This window comes from Pinus tabuliformis, chromosome 9 (genome assembly GCF_031772625.1).
Source record: "Pinus tabuliformis cultivar Carrire ecotype Pingquan chromosome 9, CPIR1, whole genome shotgun sequence".
In the NCBI taxonomy this organism is placed as follows: Eukaryota; Viridiplantae; Streptophyta; class Pinopsida; order Pinales; family Pinaceae; genus Pinus; species Pinus tabuliformis.
Window position 1 is genome coordinate 287380207 of NC_142307.1, and position 23708 is coordinate 287403914.

Consider the following 23708-nt stretch of genomic DNA (forward strand, 5'->3'; position numbering starts at 1 on the left):
GGTAGGCAGGCAAAATACATAGAGAGTCTAATAAACAAATGGGCAGAAAAATTGTATTCAATTTCTAAGTCAATTATGGCATATTGCCCCTAAAGCGTGAGAATAGTATTGCAGCTTTGGTAAGGAACCTGTTGCAAATTACAACTCATGCTCTTCTTTATTCAGATAAAGAATGTCGACATGGTGTACAAAAAGATTTCAGGACATGATATTCAGACCCATTAAGGTCAATTTGGCAGTCGATGCAAAGTATTAAATAAAAGAGAAAAATCAATGTTGCTAAAAAGCGTATCTGCTGTCATGTATATCTTGATCAATGCGAAGCAACCATTTTATATAATCTATAGGTATAAAATCCTTGCTCCATGGAGCCAAATTCTGATCTCATTGCTAAGTTTAATTCTAATCTCATTTCTCTATCTTGATTCTGATATCATTTCTCAATCTTTTTCGCTACCTAGAATTTGATATTATTGCTAAATCTAAATTTAGTTTTACTTTTGATACGATTGCTAAAACTTTGCTATAGCTATTTTTGTACAGTAAATGTACTAGACAAATACATGCAATTGAACACAGTGAAATGACATGAACTCTATTATGATAATTTATGTTCATTGAATTTACTCCACTAATCCAATAGAGATGCATAAATTTGAACATAGCCAAATGAAAAACCTAAATATTCCATGGAACTTGTTCAAATTGAACAGAGTGAAATGAGAAATCTGCATATTTCATGGAAATTGTTCGTTTCCAAACCACCGGAAATGTTGATTACAAGCTTTCTATATACAACACCACCCCTATACTCATTACTATGGAAATTGTTTGTCTCTAAACCACCCGAAATGTTGATTACACGCTTTCTATATACAACACTGCTATACTCATTACTAGTTAGGAAATTTCTCGAAAGAACACCTCACTCATTGTGGAGTACAAAACTAAAATAAAAAAAAATGATGATGAGTGGAGTGTTCACTTGAGCATTGGATGGACTATTCTTCTACACACTTCTCTTCCAAAAAATATTATCAACATAAATAACTATGAAGATCATCGCACATATATCATTCATTTCATTTCTTACATGAAGAAGTAGGTTGAATCTTTACCCCATATAAAAGAAGTCCACCTTTCCGAATCCTACCTTCCCAGTCTCCCATGCAGAAATCTATTTTTCCTGGATTATCCCCCTCTTCATCCACAAAAAATTTGCCTGCATCAATCTCCATCCAACCCTCCTCTAGATGTCTCGAGGTAGCCATCTGGTACCCATCATCTGCAACAACTTTATCTGTGTCACTCAAAAACAAGGCATATATCTGGTGATCACCAGCAACAGTTGTAACTGAAAATTTGACTGGCTTATGATACCATCCATATGCCCGAGGCCGAGTCGAATTGGAAATGTGACTCTACATCCATAGCGACGACTAGTGGGATAACGTCCCTCACTGAGTTTCAGCGTGAGATGGTATATTTTGTACCAAGAGACAAAACCTTGCAGTCAAATAGACCTCGCACTTCAAACCAGCCTACATTACGTAGTTCAACTGCCTCCTTGAAACTGCACTCCAAAGGCAAAACTGTGTTGTTAGCTTCTTCTCAACATTCCTTGTATCCAATTTGCATGGAGCAAAGTCAACTATTGACTATACTACACTCACAAAAGGTTTACCTAAAAGAAAATTAAGTGTTGACTTTGTTAAAAGTCAACTGTTCACTTTGTTAAAAGTCAATTTTTAAGCAGGAACGCAACAAATTACAGAGATAACCATATACACAAAGATGCAGCGGAAATAATACTTCATTTCATTAATGGAAAATACTGACATATGCTTACAAACAGAAATGGCAATAAACTAGCTAGGGCGATGGTAGCTTATCTCTGAGAAGAGATGTGATGGCTACATGCCTCTGAATTGTTCTGAACTCTATTACAATGAGGCTTGAAGGCCTATTTATTGTTGAGAAACAATGGAAAACCCTTCACATACCGAAACTTAACCCTAGAAGATGAAACGCCAAATTGTGGGCCCCGTTTGGGTAAATTGGTACATCAATTTCCCGGGGTCGTAACTTTGGCATACGATCTCCGTTTGATGCGTACGATAGCTCGTTAGAAAGATCTATCCGAGTACTACCACTTTGGGAGGCAACATAGGGCTTGGTCGCCCCAGAATTCCAAAAAAACGTCGTTTATGGCCTCAAAACGGCTCCGGAAGTTCAGGACCCGAAAAACTGCTAAAAATAGTAAACTGTGCTACAATTAAGGAAACTGAAAATGCTGAGAAAGACAATGGTGGGGGTCCAGGTGGACCTGGCAAGTGGCCACCAATATCCACCTGGATCATTCCTCCCCCCTTAGGAAGCAATGGTCCCCATTGCGTTGAGCTCCTCCATGAGATGAGGAAACCTCTGCTGAACTTCTTCCCTGGTGAGCCACTTGCCCTGCTGAAGGAGTTGGCCTGCTTTGACAACTCGATACAGTTGGATATGCTGTTGGCGAGTGTTCTTGATCTGTGTGTCCATGATCCGATCAGTTGCAGCTTGTTCCATGCAATCTGGGTTTAATTCTGTGGGTTTGAGCTGTTCTGCAATGTCGGATGTGTCTAGCAATGGTGGAAAGTATGGCCGAAGGCGGTCCACATTGAACACTGGGTGCAGGCCAAGGAATGGGGGAATGCTGAGCTCAAATGCATTGTCTCCCATAGCCTTAGTAATGGTGTAAGGACCATATCGAAGTGGTCTCAATTTCCGATAGGCTCCAGTAAGGCGTTCCTTTTGCAAATGCAACCAGACTTTGTCGCCCACCTGAAACTTGTGTGGCACCCGATGTTGATCATGTCGCTGCTTGTACTTGGCATTTGATTTCTCAAGAATGTCATGGACCTGCTGGCGAATATGTTGGATGCGCTCAATGAAGCTGGTGGCCTTATCTGTTTCGGACTGGACATGAGCTGAATTCATGTGAGTAGCTGCAAGTGGCATGGCCACATCAATGGGGCATAGTGGCTGGAATCCTAAACCCACCTGAAAAGGGCTATGGCCAGTGGAGCTGTGAAGAGCTCAGTTGTAGCTGTGCTGAACATAGGGGAGGCTCTCGTCCCATGTGCATGGATGCTTTGAGTTATACATGCGCAGAATGTGCACAATCATCCTGTTGATAACCTCTGTCTGGCCATCAGTTTGAGGATGGAAGGCTGTGGACTTCGTGAGTTTGGTGTCCAGCATTGACCAGAGACTGGACCAAAATGTGCTGAGAAACCGACTGTTCCGATCTGAGATGATAGACTGTGGGATCCCAAAGTGCACCCACACTCGTTCAAAGAAGAGTTTAGCAGTGGCTTCTGCTGTGATATTCTTCTTGCAGGCCATCATAATGGCCATCTTTGAGAACCTGTCGACGACCACAAAAACACAGTCATTTCCATGCTTAGTGGAAGGAAGGCCTGACATGTAATCCATGGAGATGGATTCCCAAGGTCGACTAGGGGTAGGCAACGGGGTATAGAGGCCTTGCTTCTTAATGGTCGGTTTGGCAATGGCACATGCAGTACATGATCGGATGTACTTCCCAACATCCTGTCGAAGATTCGGCCAATAGAAATAGTTTTGCAGTACTGCCACTGTTTTCTCGACCCCGAAATGCCCAGCAGCCCGACTGTAGTGTGCTTCCCAAATCATCTTGGCACGCTCGCTTGAAGGAACACAAAGGTGACCGAGGTGGCATAATAGGGCATCCTGGAGGTGAAAATCTGCAACCTGCCGACCCTCCAAGAGTGTCTGGTATGTGTGGCCGAATTCTGGGTCGCTTTTGTAGAGAAGTGGCCAATCAGAAGTCTCGTGCCCGCAAGAGTTGAGCACGGTGGTTAACGCCATGATCGGTGGTCGACTGAGGCGATCTGCAACATTATTGGTGCTGCCCTTTTTATACTTGATATTCAAGTGAAACTGTTGCAGGTATGTAGACCACTTCTGATGGCGATCATTCTACAATTTCCCTTGGGTCTGTATGAATTGCAGAGGTCGGTGGTCTGTGTGGATGACCGTTTCCTTCCCCAAAATGTAATGCTTCCATTGTCGGCAGGCCTGTACAATGGAATACATCTCTTTATCATAAGTGGGGTACTTCCGGACTGTGTCTGAAAGTGTTTCACTGTGATATGCCACTGGATGTCCATGTTGAGTAAGGACTGCCCCAATAGCATAGTCAGAGGCATCTGTCTCGACCTCAAATGGTTGTTGTAAATCTGGTAACGCGAGCACTGGTGCCGTGCAGAGGCGATCCTTCAACTCCCTGAATGCCTTCTGTTGAGATTCAGACCAAAAGAATTTTGCTTTCGCCCCGCCCTTGGTGACTTGACTCAAGGGCCAAGAAATATGAGAAAATCCCAACACAAACCTGCGGTAGAAGTTGGCAAGACCTAGAAAGCTGCGGAGCTCTGTTAGAGTGGTTGGAGAGGGCCAATCCCGAATGACTTGGACCTTGGATGGATCGACATGCACCCCCTGTTCATCAATGATGTATCCCAGATACTAGACCGCGGTCATGCCAAAAGTGCATTTCTCCAAATTGGCACATAGCTTGTGTTGCCGCAGTGTTTGGAGAACCTGTCGGATGTGGTGGAGGTGCTCTTCCCAACTCTGGCTGAAGATCAGAATGTCATCCAAGTATACTACTACAAAGGAGTTGGTGAATGGCCGCAAGATGTCATCCATTAGCCTCATAAAGGTTGCAAGAGTATTCGTCAATCCGAAAGGCATGACCAACCATTCGAAGAGGCCCTCCTTGGATTTGAAGGCAGTCTTTCACACATCTGAGGGTTCAATTGGTACCTGGTGATATCCTGACTTCAGATCGATCTTGCTGAAATATTTCGCCCCCTTTAGTTGGTCTAGGAGGTCATCAATCCGCGGGATCGGGTACCTATTACGGACAGTGATCTTGTTCAGCGCCCGATAGTCAATACAGAGTCTCCACGTCCCATCCTTCTTCTGTACCAACACTATCGGGCTCCCACAGGGCGAAGAACTCGGACGGATGTGACCTTTCTGTAGGAGCTCCTGAATCTGCCTCTTGATTTCATTGTTCTCCAGAATGGAGCGCCGATAAATTGGTCCATTGGGTAGCGGCGCACCTGGGGTCAGATCAATGGAGTGCTTGACTTGACAGTGTAGAGGAACCCCTGCCGGGGAGGTGAAGATGTCTTTGTACTCCTCCACAATCTTGTCCATTTGTAGCTGCCGTGCATAGGGACCTCGTTTGGAGGCCGCGGCCACTGTCTTCTTCTTCCCTTGAGGGCGTATCATCAGGAAAACAAATTTCCTGGTTTTGGAAATGATCTTACTGCATTGTTTTGCAGTAATCAAAGAGATGGCGGCAGGTGGTGGTACCTCTGGTATCCTGAACAACTTATTTCCCAATGTAATAATAACAGCACGGGGCCTTGATTCATACACAGCATGTCGCTTCCACAAGTATGGTTGTCCTAGTAATACATCACAAACTTCAAGGGGAGCAATGTCACACAATACCTCATCCGTGAAGGGCTTGATGTTGTATGGAAGGCGACACTGCTGGCTCACGCGAAGATCTCGCCCTTCGTAAAGCCACCCAATGGTGTATGGTTGTGGATGTGTTGTGGTCGGTAAGCCCAACCGCTTCACGACCTCTGCCGAAATGAGGTTCTTTTGACTCCCGCTATCAACAATGAACTATATCGGGGAGCCCTTGACCCACTTCTGGGAGTGGAAGAGACGCTCCTCCTCCTCTGGATCTTCGGGTTCATTTTTCTGGATCTTTGCGGTAGCAACAGTGGCGCTGGGATCCGCATCAATGATCTGCTTCCCTTTTTCATACCCCTTATCGGGTTCTGACTCAGAGTCGGAACATGCATCTGATTCTGAAACCTTTAGCTCAGCCACCAGTGACTGTTTGGCCCGACACTCACTTGTGTTGTGAGTGGAGCTCTTATGGAACTCGCACCATTTTCCAGTGTCCTTTCTCGGCTTCGCGGCGTTGCTCTTTGCTTGCAGCTTCAGCTGGTTGTCTTGGGCTGTCCCGCCTTGGCTTTGTCCTTTGTTCTGTGGTTTAGGGGCACCTTTCCCCTGCTTTGGATTCGCAGATCCAAAGTCTCGCTTCTTTTGTTTAAACTGCTGCTCGACTTTGACGGCATACCGGTATGCTGCGCCGAGCGAGGGGATGTTTAGGAACTGTATTTCTTCCTGGATGTACTTGTGCAGGCAGCCACGGTATTTGAGTATCAAATGTTGCTCTGAATCCTTGATACCCAACTTTGTGCGAAGGGTATGGAAAAGATTGGTGAACTCCGGCACATCTTGGTCCCTTCCCTGCCGCAGCGTGGTCCACTTTATGTATTCATCCTCATAGCTTCCGACAGGGTAGTACTGCTCCTTGATGGCATCCCGGAACGAATCCCAGGTGGGTGCGGCTGAAAATAGTGAGCCAGTACTTTCATCCTTCTGCTCGCAGTAGGTTTCCCACCAGTCCTTGACGTGGGGGGCTGCTTTGAGAAGAGCAAAAACAATCTTTTCCTGACTCGAAAATTCATGAACAAAAAAATAACCCTCTAGCAGATTTAACCATTTATCTACGGCATCGGCATCTATCTGACCCTCGAATATGGGGATTTCAAAATTAACTTGTACCTTAAAGGGTGTGGCGTTTCCAGAGGAGCTGCTGGAAGCCGATGCGCCGCTTCTGGGTAGCCGCTGAAGGATCTGCGTAAAGCTGTCCATCATCGCGTTCCGTTGTCGCTCGAGCGCTTCTTCGAGCAAGATTTTGATGGGATCTCCTGCCCCCTCGTCTTTCTTCTCGTCCGCCATGGGAGGCCGTCGGGATTTGCGAGGCTGGTCTTGCAAAGGTTCAACCAGTTCAAGCCCTAACTCCTTATATCCCGACCGTGTTGGGGACATGCAAAGAAAAACAGAGAAAAAGCAGACCGCTATGATTCCACTGATCCAGATTTAAGCAGGAACGCAACAAATTACAGAGATAACCATATACACAAAGATGCAGCGGAAATAATACTTCATTTCATTAATGGAAAATACTGACATATGCTTACAAACAGAAATGGCAATAAACTAGCTAGGGCGATGGTAGCTTATCTCTGAGAAGAGATGTGATGGCTACATGCCTCTGAACTGTTCTGAACTCTATTACAATGAGGCTCGAAGGCCTATTTATTGTTGAGAAACAATGGAAAACCCTTCACATACCGAAACCTAACCCTAGAAGATGAAACGCCAAATTGTGGGCCCCGTTTGGGTAAATTGGTACATCAATTTCCCGGGGTCGTAACTTTGGCATACGATCGCCCCAGAATTCCAAAAAAACGTCGTTTAGGGCCTCAAAATGGCTCCGGAAGTTCAGGACCCGAAAAACTACTAAAAATAGTAAACTGTGCTACAATTAAGGAAACTGAAAATGCTGAGAAAGACAATGGTGGGGGTCCAGGTGGACCTGGCAGGTGGCCACCAATATCCACCTGGATCACAATCGAAAACTTTGTCAAAAAAAGTCAACTGCATGCTAGTATCTAAAATCATAAACTGAGGTAAAAAAATTGAAAGAATAATGTTGGATTACCTGGAGTCATCCTGAGATCTTCACAGAGAATTCCCAGCTTCATTTCCCCTAGTTATATGTAACTCTCTTGGGGACACGATAAAGCACAATTTTCCTGTGGCTCGCTCTATCCAGAACTTCTGAAATTGTCAAAAAAAAAAACATTCAGGTCAATGGGGTCAAACATAAATATTCAACCATATTGAAGAAACTGAGATATTTTGAATGAAAACTAAACTAGTCAACCACAAAATACTTGTTAAATCAAATACATCAAACCATGGTGATGGGACATTTGTAATGTAGTATGCAAGATACAAATTGAATAGCTTGACCAAATCTAGAAATTTGAGGGTAAACTGACTTCATCATAAGTTATGATTAGGTGCACATTATACTTTCAAATGACATTGATCATCGTTACTTAAATTGCATGACACTGGGCAAAGGGATGTGTAGGACAGGTGGACCTGAGTATGTGGAACATGACATATTGACTCCTTAACTAGAAGCAGGGTATATATGAGATATAGACAAGATTCATTTCCTAAGAAATTAGGATATTTACTAGATATCATATATTATAGAACTAGGTACTAAAATCTATGATAATTATATTATAAGAGATATTTAGAAGAATGTGTTACAAACTAGAGTTCTCATTTAATGGAATGTCAACAAAAATAAAAAAGCATTATTTCATATTTAAAAAAACATTATTTTACACAGAGATTTAAAACTTATTATAACAGGAAATTTTTTTAATTACAAGATGATGTTGTAATATAGTAGATATTAACATTATAAATGAAAGTATCATACTAATCTTTCTCATGTAAAAAATTATCATGATTATCATTATTATTATAATTTTTTTTTTCATATATATTCTTAATTCTCTTTTTTTTCTATACCCAATTTAAGATCAGTGGTTGTTCTTTTTCTATATCTAATTTAAGATATTCAGTTGCCCCCTCTTCTAAATCTAATTTAAGATTTTTAGTTCAATCTTCACTTTAGTAAGAGACTATAAGAGACTGTTACAAGACTGATCATGTGAAGTATAACTCTTTAATACAATTACATAGATGTAAGAGATTGTTACAATTTTCTGAATGAAAGCCCAGTAACTGTAGCTTAATATGTGTACTGTTCTATCAAGCAAACAATTAAAAAAAAAGGGGGCAAAACCAGAAAGAGTGAACCATGAACAGAACTTGGGCTAGGTCCACATACATTGGAAGTATCTCAACATAACACAAACTGGCTTAACAAAGCTGGCCATTCAAAAACAAAAACTAAATGTACTAGCATATATACACCATAACCTTGGAACTATAAGATGTTAAGCAAAATTAGTCAATTGGTTTTTGAAGGTGTTCACCTTGAATGACCTCTCTGGGTAACTAATAAATTTGGATTGAATGACCCTCTTGCATACTAATAAATTTGGTTTAAGATGTATATATGAGAGTCTAAGTAAGTAATTTCAGTAAATTTGGATTAAGATGGATATATGACAGTCCTGAGTAAGTAGTTTCAGCAAATCCTCTGAAACATTTAATTATATTGTAATGATGAGACAGTATGAGTAAGTAATTTCAGAAAATTTGTATTAAGATGGATATATGACAGTCTGACTAAGTAGTTTTAGCAAATCCTCTGAAATGTTTAATTATATTTTAATGATGAGATTGGAATCTGTGTCTTGAAATGGCTTGTTGACAAAATTCACTACTATGATCATATGATGACTATTAACTTCAGTAAGATAAAAAATGATCTATCTGACTTTATTAAGGAGGTGGAATACTTCCAGTAAGATTGAGACTAAAAATGATCTATTGAATCTGGTTAAGAAGATTAAATTGGAAATCTTTAAAAAATATTCCTTTACTTTAAGATATAAAGCTATAAATTAGTTTGATGTTTTAATATGGATGTTTTCATACTCAATAAATTATTGCTAATGAACATTTATTTTTTCATAGTCAATAAATTATTGTTAATGAACATTTATGGAAAAATTGTTATACAATAAACATATCATTACAAAACACATTTCTCAAGAAATCTTCACTCAACATACTTCTCCAGAAATCTTCACTCAAGAAAAATTTGATTCTCTAGAAATATTCACTCAAGAACAATTTGATGTTGATGTTAATTAGAAATCTTTAGAAGTTTACTAGAAAAGCATTAGTTTGATATGATCATCATAGCAAATTCTTTGAACTAGTACTAAATCTAAATCTAAGGTACAATATTCTAGTAACACAGGGAAACTATTCTAGTAACACAATATTCCAGTAACACAAGGAAACTATTCTAGTAACACAGGAAACTTGTTATGATAGTTTTGAGAACAATTACATTTGGGAAACATTTTGCAACAAGGTGGGTTGAGTAGACAAAGAACACTGATGATGAAGTCTGCATCTATAATTTACCATTCCTGCTGTAATTCAGATTGAAAGAGATTAAAAAAAGAAATATCAGTTCCATAGATACCTTTTTGCTGCAGTCGATCAATTGGGGATGACAGAGTGTGAAATACAATTCTTTCTTGGAAGAGAACTGCAAAGGCGAATCGAGTCTTGAAAGAAGATGGCGATACTGAATTGGGAGCATTTTCTCCCATACCGAGTCCGAGTGACCGGCCAACCTGAATGTGTGGCTGACGATGCTGAACCTGCAAACATCTCTAGGTGTGGTCAAGCCGAGTATAATCGACATGCAACTCTCTGGAAAATTTCCCAAACCCATGTGCCCTACCTCATGCTCATCCATAATCCTTTAACAACAACGACTAGAAACTCAAATGGTGTTTCATATGTGCAGCTCACACCTACCCAGTACAAGAGGTTGTGGCAATTGAGCTTCCAAAATCCATTTTATAGTGGTTTCGATGGGGGCTACTTTAACCTAATTCAATCCTTGCTTTGCCGTGAAGGCATTTGAGGAGTAATACATTTTTGGTACTTGGTGCATTTTTGGTGTGTTAAGCATCATGGTAGGGATCGTTGCCGCAACAACGTTACACGCGCAATGATGGTGACGTGTTTCAAATTTTAAAGGAACCGTTTTAAAGAAATAATTGTCGGAGTAGTCTACCCAGGCAAAGGAATTGCCCAGTTTCCGTCGCCGCCCGGAAAAACCTTCGGCTCCGGCCGCCGGCAATTCCTCTGCCCAGCTCCGCCACCCTCCGCATTTAATGATGACGTCTGACAGGATTTCCATTGCCATCTTGCCGCCATTTACACCTCAATTGTAATTTGGGAATTAACCGTAGGCTGCATTCGACCCGACACTCCCCTGCTGCTCACCAGGTCACTAGAACAAGCAGAAACCGACACCCTCCAGCGTTAAGAAGAATCTCTGAGTTGAATGATGACAAACTGTAAGGGAGGTTACCAAGCCCGCAGTGAAACCATGTCTCCATAGGAACCTTAATCATCATGAAGGGCGAGGTAACATTACCAACCTGCAATGACATTTCCCATAACCGCCAAGGAAACTAGAAGAAGGAATGAAACGAACTACACGAATGAGTTCGAAGAGGTAAAAGTAACCCACTAGTTTGCAAACGGAAGAAGGGAATGTTGGACTGCAAGGAAAGGCAAACCAGGGGTCACATATTGACATGCTTCAGTTCGGGTCACTATATGATGCAAAGATCAGTTTTCATTAGGTTTCCAAATGCTCAAGAAAAAACATTTTACATCACATTTTTTCAAGGTTACTATCTAATCAAAACAAGGTGTCAACTTGTCATGAATAGACTTAGAAACTGCACGGAAACAATCAATAAAAATATGAATTCTTCAGAGTCGTTTCCTAAGGAAACCCTAGGCCAAGCAAACTACAGAATTAGAGTTTGGTTTTATTTTTTTATAGGTCTGATTACAGTTGAAGGAGTGAGGTCCTAGTCTTCTTAAAAAAAAGGTGCTTATATTGAAAAGTTTTTAAGTATTTGTTACACAGTAATTTGTCACCATCCCTGTCACTCCTCTTGTCGTACCTTGGAGGACACATCCCGGGAGTTATAAGAAGTGACAAAGGCTAAAAACACTTGCATTTTGTTCCCCTGAGTATGTACTCCATGTTCCCTAAAGACACCTTCTGCAGATCATCCCTAAAAAGTGTTATTTTTCCATTGGCGCAAGTCCACAGTATTCTACCTGCGCCAATGGTGGAGATCCTCAAAAGAGGGCGTGACCATTGGCGCTCTGTCTTAGAGCAACAGTCGCGCCAACCAAATTTAGTCGTGCTTTTTGCCTTAATGCACGTCCGACTGTTGTTTCCTTCATTACATGGAGCTTTTCTGAGGATAAAAAGTCAGTCTTTTGTCGAGCTTTATCCATCTTTATGGCTTTTGCTAAATCCGCGAAAGGTGTCCCGGTTCATCGCATCCTCCTCCCTTCTTCATCTATATAAGCTTGTCATTATGCATTGGAAAAGCTAGTGTTGGTGTTAGTGTTATGCTAGTGATTTGGTGATTGAGTGATAGTAGTGATGATTATTGGTCATGGAGTGTTAGATGTTGAGTTCTTGGAGGAATGCTAGTGAGTGCTAGAGAGGTTATGATGTCGGAGAGGAGATGCATGTCAAGACACATATAGTTACTCGCCCAGCCAGGAGAAGGGTCGACGTCAGAACAATGGTTGTAACTTTTCCTGTTTATTAATTGATGAGCGACTGCTATTATAGTTCCAATCTCATTATCTATCATGGTGATATGTTGATTTATTTCCTTTCTGACTGAAATATAGTTGTGCCTTGGTAGTTTTTATGTTGGTATCTGTCTCTTCCTTTGCATGTGTAGGTATTCGTTATGATCTGTTGGAGCAAGGGAGCGAGGATATCAACTCTGCTTCAATCATAGCGTTGGACTCCAGGTTAGTCTTCTTGATTCACCTTTGATGCATAACTAGGAACTTGCGTAGCAGCGTGGTTTGTTTATGGCTAGTTCTGCGATAGGCTAGTGGGATCGCCTCTGTCCGCAGAGAGGATTTACCTTAGCAACAAATTGGCGACTCCGCTGGGGAGTAACTCTTTGATTTCTGTCTTGCATGTTAATTTTGTTCTGCTTGCTTGAGTGCATGAGCTTCCTGATTCAGTTTTGAGTTGATTCTTTACTGTTTGACCCATCTGAGCACTGTCAACCCGACCTGAGGTCGTATCTTTTATCTTTTTAGTTGGCAACCTTAATTGGTGCGGTTATTTCTCTGACAGTCGCGCCAGTTGGCGCACTTTGCTCAAAAGAAACTCGTGCCAATTCTGTGGTAGCGCAAGTTGCAGGCTGACAGTCGCGCTAGCTCTGTAAATTTTGCCTGTGTGTGGGTGGAAAGCTCATTCAGTCTCTTTATATATCTCTTTCGTCCTCTAGAACTGTGTTGAACCTCTGCTTGACTGGTCTTAGCCTGTATCCCTCAACTGTTTGCTTATTTCCAGTGACTTTGCATGTCTAGCCTTCTGTGGGAGGTTTCGGTCTCTTGATTATCCAGTCAGCTTGTTGATTGTTCTGCACTTATCCAATGATTTGTTAAAGCTTGATCTTCTATACTCTGAATACTTCACTTCTAGCTTCTTTGGATTTCACTAGTGTTTGTGTTTTTCCTTGCTTGGATGGTTCATTTTGTGTTTTAGAATTGGTTCTATTTCATTGACTGAACTTGGATTGTGCATATCTCTTAGAATTTGTTTACATGCATCATGCCATCTTAAAGGAAAGAAAAACAAAAAATCTCTTGCATCATAGTAGTTAGCATTTATTGTTATTTGTTGCTATTAAAAAGAAAAAGACAAAATTTCGTTTCTTGTTATTAGCTGCATTAGGATCTTTGTTGTTTGTTGAAGTGATCGTTTCGTTTGTGAAAAAGATCTCAACCCTCCTGTAGATATAATTCATCGAATCAGATGATTTAATTTCGGCATATAGTTTGCATGTAAGAAGTTTTCGAGATATCACATACGGTAGGACCAAAAAACTGAAACATAATCAAAGATAAACTTTAAAATGAACCAAATGAACATAACAACGCATTGGAACATAACGCAAACACTCTAGAGGTCTAGGTTAGAGACGTGTTCCGGCGTCGTTAAACCTGGTAGTTTATCGTCGAGTGGTTGGGTGATTCCTCCACGGTGAAACGGTAGCTGCCAATACGGACTGTGCTCCCACGTACCGTCGAGTATATATTGGGAGACCCCTATAGGAATAAAGCCTTTATCCATAGGAAGCCGTGTTAGCCGCCCTATGATTCGCAATGCAGTGAGCACAACATTCACGAAGATCGACCACCCATACCCTAAAAATTATTCTGTGGTTTTGCGAAAAGTTTGGCACACCCTCTACCTAGAATTCCAGAGCAGTCACTTTTGATCCTTTTTGGACTCCCTAAACGAAAAGGTGCCTATGAGCGTCTTGTCACTTCGTGCTCATTAAAAATTCGAAGGAGACTAGAGTCATCTTTTACCCTTTTCTCGACTCTTAAAAAATGAAAAGGTTAAGTTCAGTGTCTTAAAAAATATTGGCCACGATAACATTACCCAATTAGATTTTGTTTGCGCTAGCTTGAGTAGGGTTATTTCTCGTTCAATGGCAGCCTTTCCGATGCCCACCGGCCAAGGTGTTCCTCCTGATGGGAACCCTCACCCATTTCCTTCTTTCGGAAATGTTGGCGTTCAGTATATTGCAACATTGTCTTTATCTGGGTTGACCATTGGTTTACCCGTATGGTTGTTTTCAAACTCGGTGGTTTCAAGTGTGATGACTCCTGTCCCACCACCACCTCCTCCACCCGGACAACACCATGTTGATTCTAAGGTGGACCCCTTCCCTTCTTCGCCTATTGTTGCGTCCTCATCTTCTACTTCGCCTGGTGAAACCTTGGATTTCACTTACCAGGTGACTAAGAAGAAGAAGAAGAAGACCAACAAGAAGAAGTCTTCTAAGGGGAAGGTCGTATCTACCACGAAACTATCAGAAATGGAATCACCTTCTGCTCCTCCGCAGAAGCTTTGGTCTCCTTGTCGATTATGCAAAGGGGACCATTTTCTTTTTGATTGTCCTAGCATTCCCAGGATCCTAGATATATGGTCCCGTTACCTGACTCGCCCCTTGCTGTCACAAATCGACGATACCTTACTAGTTGGTAACAGAAAAGGTAAGGTTCGTTTCCCTTGTCGACTTTGTGAAGGTAATCATCTCCTTCGCCTTTGTCCACTTATGGATGAGGCTTCCCGTCTTTTGGAAATTCTGTCGGATCCCTTACCCCAACTACCCGCTGGATATCAGTGTCTTTTTATACCTGCAGAGCGTCTCTCCACTAACCAAGTGATCAAACATGATTCCTCTTTGGTCCAGCTTTCTCTTCCTGAACCTACCTGTGCTCTGCCTGCTCCAGACCAGTCCCTGGTCGGAACAAGTGATTTATGTTCATCATCTACGCACCACTTGATCATCAAAGATGAACCCCCTGAGTCCAAACCAACCGAAAGTCCACAGTTCGAGCTTACAAGTAACCCGGTCTTTCAAAAGGTCTAGCTTACAAGTGACCCGGTTTTGCCTACAGAAGTTCCATCTTTAGCTGCTCTTACATCTGAATCTAAACTAGACGAAATTCAAAAGGTCCGGCTTACAAGTGACCCAGTTTTGCTTTCAGAACTTCCACCCCTAGATGATCCTACATCTGAATCCAAACCAGACAACAGTCAAACGGTCCGGATTACAAGTGACCCGGTTTCGCCTTCAGAAGTTACCTCCTCAGATGATGTTATCACTACCAAGAATGACGAACCCACCGTCCAAATTCTATTCATTGACATAGATGTTAATGATCAAGTGAGCATCCCTCTCATTTCTTCACAACAGGAAGAAATTCCATTAGAGGCATATCCGGCTGTCTATCCAGTCCCACCTCCGAGCAACCTAGTTATTTCCTTTAATTGGGATCAACTAGTCAATCCTCGGTTACCAGCCTCCATACCGTTTCGAATTATAGTTCAAGTCTATCGCATGGTTATGGCTGGTACAATTATTGATGAAGGATCTCCTGTGAGTATCCTTTCTTCAACAGCTTGGGAAGCACTTGGTTCCCCACTGCTTCTGCCTGAGATGAGAAGCCTTATAGGTTTCCATCGAGAAATCACTCGACCTTTAGGAATTCTTCCCAATGTACCTATCACGTTAGAAGGGAATACTATCCAAATGGGTCTCATGGTAGTCCAAGGTCTATTAGATTACAATTTACTCCTTGGACGAGACTATATTTATCGCATACGTGCTATTGTGTCCTCACTCTTCAGAGTGATGTGTTTTCTGCATGAAGGAAGAACGATCAAAGTCGTAGACCAACTTTCATTCCCCGGTTCACACTTCACATATAGCCATCTGCCATTCCTAAATGGTCTTATTTCCACAGGAAATGCCCCAGCACCCACCCCGTCATTCTGATGACGGCAGCTCACCCGGGCGCGTGACTGAAGCCTGGCGGCATCCTCCAATCGAGTCTTTCCAAGTAAACCTTCATTCCATCCACTCTGTGAATGCCATGAAGCTTGGGGGGCATGTACCTCGATTGGTATAATCATGCTGGGGGCATGCAACAAATTTTTTTTTAACAAGCAAAGTTCTCCATGGTTCAAGCTTGTGTAAAAATGAACCCATTTACATCCCGTGATTGCCTTTTATCTGCTAAAATTCTGCTAGATGAGCCTTAGTTGTTTCATTCCATCGCCACCATCTTTTTGGCCGATCATATGCTTTCACTTGGTTGTTTCTCCTTTCCTGAGGGACCGCAGCGATGAGTGGTCTTATTAGCCAGCCTCTTAACCTTTACGTGTTTCAAGTAAAGTTCCACCATTACCGGAACCAGTTGCTATCCCTTATACCACTCGTTCCTTCAGGATGAGTCGCCTTTACGCTCTTTTATGACTCGTAAAATATGAAAAGATTGCCGAGTATTTTTTCCTTTTTGACTCGTTAAAGAAAATAAAAATGGAGGTCCGCTTTTAGCTCTTTTCTGACCATTTAAAGAGGAAAAGATTGCCGAGTCCTCCTCTTGACTCGTTAAATGGTGATAAGGGGCGGTCGTTTTAAGTTCTTTTTGTCGACCGTTAAAACATAAAAAGATTACTGGGTTTTTGTCGTTTCAAACTCGTTAGTGGTTACGAAACGACGTGGTTTTGACCGCTTTTTTACTTTTTCAGGTCAAAGTCACTAATCATGAAAAGTACTCCTCGATCGTAATGATCGGGCGGTTCTTTCGGGTATTATTTTATACTTTTTCGGGCCTGAGAGACACAACTTTACGAAAAGGGACATCCCTGGAGTTTCCTTTTCTGCTGTCTTTTCAAACTCTCTAAACATGAAAAGGCGTCGAGTTCTTCCTTTGTCAGACTCGTTAAAACTTAATGACATCGGATTTTGTCACAACACAAGCATATGCTATCCCCATCAAGCTTGTTAAAAATAACTAGGGTACTCGCCAGAAATGGTGGGGGGAAAATAAAATTTTTTGAACCATAATTATTACCGTAATGGTAGTATGTCGCTCTTGAACATGGCACTTTTTGCTTTCGTGTCCAGGGTGGGGATATCTCATCTCATATTTTTCACTTGCTCCCATGGACTTGGGTACCTTATTTGACCTCTCATCCATTCATTGCCTCGTCATCATGACCTTTGATACCTTGATGTCAAATACTGCCAATTCCGTTAATGTGCCGCCGATATGTTGAAGAGAAGTTGACCTCTGCAAATAAACAAACTCCCTCTGATAGTTCGTACAATATTGATTCACGACATTATCTCTCTGTCTCGTGTCGATGATGTGGGAAACATTATGGCCCACCTTCGATCAAGGTCACTCCCTGTCGACTTCAGCTCATTATCTAGGAAGTTGACCTAGAGACTCCCTTCCGGTGCCTTGGAGCCTGCATGCCTCAATGGCAGGTTCTTCGTGTTCGACGTGAGGTTTTCATCATTGGCCTCCGATCGAATGATTCTACGAGTGTTCGACTTCAGCTCATTGATTCACACGCCGTAGATTGTACCTATAGTACCTTGAGGGCCATTGTCATTATTGGTGGTACCTCTCGCGTTTGTTAACAGTTTCCACCATTGAGTAGTAATCAGACGATGTTCATGCATGTTCGACTTCAGCTCATATATTCACATGCTTGAACTTGTACTCTTGTTCGGGTCGACATGGAGCACAAGACCCTGGATTGTGTCTGTTGTAATCCAGGCGTGATTCTTGGTACTTGACTCATTCACTGGATGGTTGCGACCATACCTGAGTCAGTTCATTGATCCTAACCAGATGGCTACGTCCATACTATGGATCTAGATTATTTATGTACTCTCTTATGGATGGTTGCGACCATACCACGTACATCTTGTAATTGAACTATCAGTCATGTCTCTTAATACGGCTCCTCGGCGGCAGTTACTATATGTGCTCTTATATGTGCTCTTATGTGTGTTCTTGTAAAGCATTTCACCCCTCTCCACCTCTCGGACTTCATGCTTTAGGGGGGCATCTGTTACACAGTAATTTGTCACCATCCCTGTTACTCCTCTTGTCGTACCTTGGAGGACACATCCCGGGAGTTATAAGAAGTGACAAAGTCTAAAAACACTTGCATTATGTTCCCCTGAGTATGTACTCCATGTTCCCTAAAGACACCTTCTGCAGATCATCCCTAAAAAGTGCTATTTTTCCATTGGCGCAAGTCCACAGTATTCTACCCGCGCCAATGGTGGAGATCCTGAAAAGAGGGCGCGACCATTGGCGCTCTGTCTTAGAGCAACATTCGCGCCAACCAAATTTAGTCGTGCTTTTTGCCTTAGTGCACGTCCGACTGTTGTTTCCTTCATTACACGGAGCTTTTCTGAGGATAAAAAATCAGTCTTTTGTCGAGCTTTATCCATCTTTATGGCTTTTGCTAAATCCGTGAAAGGTGTCCCGGTTCATCGCATCCTCCTCCCTTCTTCATCTATATAAGCTTGTCATTATGCATTGGACAAGCTAGTGTTGGTGTTAGTGTTATGCTAGTGATTTGGTGATTGAGTGATAGTAGTGATGATTATTGGTCATGGAGTGTTAGATGTTTAGTTCTTGGAGGAATGCTAGTGAGTGCTAGAGAGGTTATGCTACCGGAGAGGAGATGCATGTCAAGACACATATAGTTACTCTCCCAGCCAGGAGAAGGGTCGACGCCAGAGCAATGGTTGTAACTTTTCCTGTTTATTAATTGATGAGCGACTGCTATTATAGTTCCAATCTCATTATCTATCATGGTGATATGTTGATTTATTTCCTTTCTGACTGAAATATAGTTGTGCCTTGGTAGTTTTTATGTTGGTATCTGTCTCTTCCTTTGCATGTGTAGGTATTCGTTATGATCTGTTGGATCAAGGGAGCGAGGATATCAACTCTGCTTCAATCATAGCGTTGGACTCCAGGTTAGTCTTCTTGATTCACCTTTGATGCATAACTAGGAACTTGCGTAGCAGCGTGGTTTGTTTGTGGCTAGTTCTGCGATAGGCTAGTGGGATCGCCTCTGTCCGCAGAGGGGATTTACCTTACCAACAGTATTATTGCAAGATTTTCGTAGTCCTAATCTACACCAAAGCCATCAAACAATTGTTAAGGGTAGTGAAAACAAGGACAATATAAGGCCTTGTACAAATCATGTTAGATAGCCTTATCAACCACAAATGATCCGAAAATTAGAGAAGTATAGAAGCGTTCTCATACAGCATTGCAACTTGGCTCATTGGAAGGGCTCGACTCGACGCCTACAGCTCACCAGAACAAGAAGAAAACTCACTCCCGGGCTCTGCAGCTAACCACCTAGGCTACAAACAGGCAGGTTCATTCATCGAACCCACTCCCTGATCTGATTATATATGTATTTTGTTTTTGAGCTGAAACTAGGCTGTCTTGAATTGAATGTCCTGGAGCTCTGTCTCTCTGGGCGGGCTATATATAAATGTATTTGGCTGGATATAGGCTACCATCATTGACATATTTGCGTTATCCAATACACCAAGGAGTCAACCAAACGAGATTACATTCTAGAGAGTTAGCAGATCTTTCAAACTCTAAAGGATAACCTTAAAACGCTTCAAGCCATGATGAAATGAAGGGGAGACTAGCATTGCTCCGAACTATAATTTTCAATAGGAGATCCTTATGAACAGACCAATTTTATGAAAAAGGTATGTAAGAAACTATCTTCTGAGTGTTATGGTCCCTTCGCAATCCTTCAGCAAGTTGAATGAGTAGCATATTCTCTACAATTACTAGCAAGCGTCAAGGTACATAACCCATTCCATGTTTTTAATTTAAAGAAGGAAATTGCAAAGGATTTGATAGTTTCATAAGATTTACCTCCCCTTGATGAGGAAGGAAAATTGATCCTGATCGATGAGCATATCCTGGTTTCCAAAGATGAAAGGTTAAGAAACAAGGTTCTTAGAAATATCTGGTGCAATGCAAATATCTGCCCATTGAAGATGCCTCTTGGAAGGAACCTAACAGCTGCCAACATCCTTCATTGCTTACATTGATACAAACACATTTAGGAGAGCCAGACTTCTAATGAGCTCAATTCGTCTCACAAGCAAAACCAGAGCCAAATAAATGGTAATTTGAATTTACTGATGAAATTTCATGGTATGACATGTTAGTCAGAGGACTCTGTTTTCGTCAATTTAGAGGATTTTATTAGCCAACTCATCCAAGAAGTTCAAACCTCTTGTCTAAGGTCAGAAATAATAGTTTTTGGTCAAATTAAAGCTAGAATTTAATTTGTGGTTCTAGAATTGAACATAGCTGTAGAATCAAACATAGCTGCATGCATTCAAAAACAAGGGTTTCTCTAAAATTTATTCTAGACGTGTGGAACTTGAATCCAATGTAGTTGCAAGAGTTCAAAAACAAGACTTTTCCTAAACCTAGAGCTAGAATTGTGGAGCTTGAATGCAACGTCATACTTATGGCTTTCACCTAGTTTCTTGGCAACAACTATGTTATACAGAAAAATTTTGGTCGAGCTGAACCAGCTCTATATTCATTCAAGATTATTTTGTCTTTACAATTGGGAGTGGCTCACCTGAAAGCGTTGGTTATTCTGTTTATTGTGTATGTGATTGGAAGTTTAGTCTTAAATTTCTTCAATTTTTCACTCTAAATTGTCTTCCCAAGATTTTTAGTTCATAAAAAAGTACTCATTATTCCATCTTTCCTATGAGATTTTAAGGAAAATATATTGTGTGAATGTCTGCTGGATGGATGCTTTGTTTGTCCAACTCAATTAGAAAAAAAAAATAAGATCTGAAAAGGTTTGAAAACACAATATAGTTTAACTTTGGACTATCAAGTGCACAACCGCAAATGATACTTCCCTTCATCCAGTGGAAACTATCCAAATAAAGGATAAAATTAGTGTTGTTGGGAAAAGTATCCAATACGGAATGACCCTATCCCACTCTAAGGGTGATAGTACCTCAGCAACAATCAAAGCAAAGCTATTCAAGATTACTTCTTTATGAGATGTAAGAGAGAGGAGGAAGAGATCCACTAACCGATGTCTTCCACTAATGATTGATCCAATCTTCTCCCTTTTGCTGCTTGCTCCCAGCTCCTTGCTCTTTCACTGGCCCAGCTACACCAAGATCCTGCAAAATCACAAGAGAGGGAAACTACAAGAAGCATACATTCATAATTGATTCAAGGATTAGAATAAATCAAATATACAAGTATCAATATGCTATTGAGACACATGCATATAGAAGAACCTCAAATGCTTTATTAATGGAAGAAGTAAAGTTCAGGAAGTGATACAACCATAAAAGGCCCAATCCAGCATCACCTCCCAGCAGAAAGAAATCTCCTTTTCACCTCCTTCAAGCAAATCACCCAATAGTTCTATACTCAAACCAGCAGCACTTCCTTACATACACAAGATTCCAGCCTCCTAAGACCTCATGAGAGAGATCTATATATAGGATATTTGGAGAAAGGATGAGTCAGCTTGAGCTTGGCATGGAGCTGACTAGTGTCCTTTCCCACTTCAGTTATTCTTCAGTTCTTGAGTCCACTTGGAGGTTCTTGCTTCCACTTGGAGATCTAGACCCTCTTACTCATCACTAGGCGAATTCCCTGATCCAAGTGTCATTTTGGAAGCTTCCTGGGCATTGAAACCTTGAGGAATGACTGTGCCACTTGGCCAAACTCGCCCAGCGCAGGTAGCCTTCACTGGAGATGACATTCAGCGCAGGTACCGAGTGGAGCAGTTGACATTCAGCATAGATGCTCAGTGGAGCAGTTGACATGATCCAGAAATAGCTTTTTTTTGAGTGTTTTCAGGTGGAGAACTGATATTTAGTGCTGTGGTTTGCTGACCTTGTTCCTCTAGGGGTAGGAACAACATGTTTTAGGGACTTTGGATCCCTTAGATTATCGACATTTCATGCTTCATGTTGTAAGGCACAAAAATTTCTATAACATTTGCCCCCTAAAGTATGAGGTTGTTTATCGGGTGAAATGCTTTATCAGGAGGATCCGAAGTTCATTCAATTGCTGAGAGGTGACCTGTAATAAAATACAATACAATACATTATTTTTTCATTCTGCTTTCATGATCTAGCTGAGGCGGGCATTCCCATGCTCAGCTTTATAAATTCATTTTGGTACATAGAACAGACGATCGTCTGATGATAGACTGATAATTCTCTGCTGAAATTATCATCCTTTCAGTAGGATGATCATCTGCTGCAATGATGTACATGTCAAATGTCTTTATGTTTCCTGAATATATATTGCAGCCCGGATGGATGAAACTAGATCCGGGGTCTTCAAACTCGTTCGATCTTCATTCTAAGTACAAGTCGATCCATGTGAGAATTGCGCTGAAGTCGAACATGGAAAGACATCGCTTGATTACCGGTCAATGATGTAAACCGTTAACAAGCGCGAGAGGAATCACCGATAATGATAATGACCCTCAAGGTATTGCAGTACAATTGACGTGGTGTGAATATAGGACTTGGCGTCGAAAACCACGCAAAATCTTTTGGTCGAAGGTCATTGATGTATACCTATCGTCGGAAGTGAGAAACTTGCCATTGAAGCATGCAAGCTTCAAAGTACTGAGGGGGTTGTTCCTAGATCAATTTCTTGGATAATGAGCTGAAGTCGACAAGAAGTGATCCGTCAAAGGAGGGCCTTAATGAATCCCACATCAGTGACACAGAATGGAGTTAATGATTTTAGTGGAGGTGAAAACAATCTGTGAAATATGATTCTGGGTGGCGATCATGGGTGGATGAAGGATAATGTATGGCAGTGGATGGGACACGGTTGACTCTTTCTGAACAACATCTCTTGAACATATAACGACACTGATGCGATGGATCGGTAGCATTACCCCAAATGTGGATGGTTTGGCGAAGACCATGGTGATGAGACCGGTGAATGAAACAACCCAACCCGATGTGATACGGAGGAAAAGTGTCATGTTCAAGAGCGACTTGCTACCATTAAAGCTTTGAGGTTCTCCCAATTTTTCCCCAGTCATTTATGACCAGTACCTCTTTATTTTTGTCAAGCTTGAGGAGGATAACATATGCTTGTTCTATAACCTGCCCTTCGGGCAAGCCCATCGCTATGTTTTAACGAGCCTAGTGATAGGGAAACTCGTTCTCGTCTAAAGACAAGTTTGTCGCTATTTAATCATTTTAACGAGTCTAACGACAAGGAAAACTCAGTCCTTTTCATTTTTAGAGAATCTGAAAAGATACAGAAAGTTAACTCCAAAATTCCTTTTCCGTCATCTAATCCCTTAAGTCCGAAAAAGTATAAAACAATATAGAAGGGATGAGTTTTCGATAATTTTAACGAGCCGAATAAAACAAGCGCTCGACCTTTTTGTGCAATAATCCCTCAGGTCCAAAAAGATTAAAATCTAGAGGAGGGATAGCTCTTCCGGTCCTTTTAACGAGCTGGAAGGCCAAAACTCGGCAAACTTTTCATATTTTACGAGTCAGTTGAAAAGAGCTCAAAGAAGACTCGTCTTTTGAGGAACGAGTGAT

At 41.5% G+C, this 23708-nt stretch overlaps 1 pseudogene; it reads right to left on the minus strand.

Annotated features, from left to right (window-relative positions):
- Nucleotides 1-1082: 1082 nt before the first annotated feature.
- LOC149148299 (F-box protein At2g02240-like) lies at nt 1083-10390 on the minus strand (annotated as a pseudogene).
- Nucleotides 10391-23708: the final 13318 nt, after the last annotated feature.